Below are 2,500 nucleotides of genomic sequence, written 5' to 3'. Positions count from 1 at the left end.
ACCTGAGCCTCTCTGCAAGAATGAGGAAGAGAGAGAGAGGGAGAGGGTGGGAGAAAGAGAGAGAGAGAGAGAGAGAGAGAGAGAGAGAGAGAGAGAGAGAGAGAGAGAGAGAGAGAGAGAGAGAGAGAGAGAGAGAGAGAGAGAGAGAGAGAGAGAGAGAGAAAGGAAGAGTATGTATAAAGTTAGAGAAGGAGACACAAAAAAAAACACAAAAAAACAGAGGGAAAAAATCTCGAGATACAGAAAAACGAACATGAGAGAAAACAGTAAAAAAAGTATAAAGAAAAGAAGAAAAAAAAACTAGAGGAAAGAATAGAAATATCCTGGAGAAAAAAAACGAAAAAACAAACAAACAAACAAAAAAAGAAAACAGAGATCTATAACACTTCATTCATCCCCTGTACACACTTCCATCACTCCAGCACTGAAACCTCCTCCTAAGACGTGGTATAGCATCTTCTACTCCCTGGTTCTCGACGCATCAAAGACACAGGGCTCCGAGTGTGACCTGAAGGGCGGTGAGTTGAGTTTCATCTCAGCTCTGGTGGCACGTTGATTAATTATCGTGTTAGAACAAAATTTTAATGATAGATGATCAACGTTGATGATGATGATGACTATTGTCTCTTCATTGCTTTGAACATATGGATATAGATTTTTTTTTTTTTTTTTTTGAGGGTGGGGGGGAAATTTCATTTTTGATCTTTTGTTCACTTTAAAAATCTTAAAAACATCGACTGGTTGGTTATACGTAACAGACACGAAAATGTCAATATCAAATGATTACTTACTAATACTGAAGTTCCAGCAATTACCTTCTTTTTATCAAACTCAAAAAAAAAAAAAAATGGTGGCTTGTTTGTAATAAGCGTTAGTTTCCTGAGCAGACAGAGGCCAGGGAGGTCCATCATCTTCATAGTGCTAATGACTAATACGTTCTCGGATAATAAGTTTAATCCCGTGCCCACTTTTCATGGTCCTCTGCAATAATTAACTAATGCTGTTAGCTTCTCCGTTAATCGTTCAGATATTCAAGAAAAGAGGGAGAGAGTGCGAGGGGAAGGGAGAAAGAGAGCTAGAGAGGGAACGGGAAAGAGTGAGAGATAGAGAGGAGAGAGAGAGATAGAGAGAGAAAGGAGAGATAGATAGAGAGAGAAAGGAGAGATAAATAGAGAGAGAAAGGAGAGATAGATAGAGAGAGAAAGGAGATAGATAGAGAAAGGAGAGAGAGAGGAGAGGAGAGAGAGGAGAGAGAGGAGAGAGGAGAGAGGGAGAGAGGAGAGAGAGAGAGAGAGAGAGAGAGAGAGAGAGAGAGAGAGAGAGAGAGAGAGAGAGAGAGAAAGAGAGAGAGAGAGGAGAGAGAGCGAGAGAGAGCGAGATCGAGAGAGAGCGAGAGCGAGAGAGAGCGAGAGCGAGAGACAGAGAGAGAGAGCGAGAGCGAGAAAGAGGGAGAAAGAGAAATAGAGAGAGGGCGAGAGAGAGAAATAGACAGTCAGACAGACTGACGGATGGACTAATAACCAAAATAGACAAATAGAAAAAAAGAAAAAGCGAGAAGTGCGGAAGACAGTGAACAACATTAGTCCAGGATAAAGCCGATTATTCCAAGCCTATGTTTAGCAATTAATAGCCATAATGTAAACTCCCCGACGCCCTTGTCAGTCATACATTCTTCCGAAGATCTTAGGCGCCCTAATTAGCTAAAAGCTTCTATAAAACGATAATGGAGGGAGGAAGTTGATCATTAATTATCTCGAGTTGGAGAGCCCTGATCAACGCGATAAACTTTATCACCGGGACGGAAACGATGGATCGGGAACAATACCTGACCCAGTGGGGATTCTACCTTTTTTTTTTAATTTCTTTTTTTTCTTTTAAGTTGAGAGATACAAACTGGGACAATACCTGACCCAGTGGGGGCTCTATGCTTTTTCTTTCTTTCCTTCTTTTATTTATTTTGCCTTTTATTTCTTTTTACTTTATTTTTCTCTCTTTTCTTTTTCTTTCTAACTTTTTCTTTCTAATTTTCTATTTTCTTTTTCTTTTTCCTTTTTTTTCTATTTCTTTTTTACTTTAATAAGAGAAAATAAGACATGAGAGATAAGAGTGTAAGGAAGGAGAGAGATGTGACAAATTGGGAAGGGAGGTAGGGGGAGTCAAAAATATCGAGTGGATAGGCGGGAAGGACAGAGGGATCGTCGGGAGGGAAGCAATAGCGGGGATTGAGGGAGGGAGAGGATGGCGGAGGGATGGAGGAAAGGGAACAACGAAGGGGAGAGAGAGGAGACAGAAGAGGGGAGAGGTAGAGGAGACAGGAGGGGGGTAGAAGGGACAGGGTAGGGGGTAGAGGAGACAGGAGGGTGGGGGTTGAAGGGACAGGGAGGGGGAGGTAAAGGAGAAAGGAGAGAGGGGGGCGGTAGAGGGGCAGGAGAGAAGGATAGGGATAGAGGATGGGAAGAGAAGGATGGAAGCAGGACACAATAAAAGGGAGAGAGGGAGG

This window comes from Penaeus vannamei, chromosome 18 (genome assembly GCF_042767895.1).
Source record: "Penaeus vannamei isolate JL-2024 chromosome 18, ASM4276789v1, whole genome shotgun sequence".
Classification (NCBI taxonomy): domain Eukaryota; kingdom Metazoa; phylum Arthropoda; class Malacostraca; order Decapoda; family Penaeidae; genus Penaeus; species Penaeus vannamei.
This window is presented reverse-complemented; position numbering follows the sequence as displayed.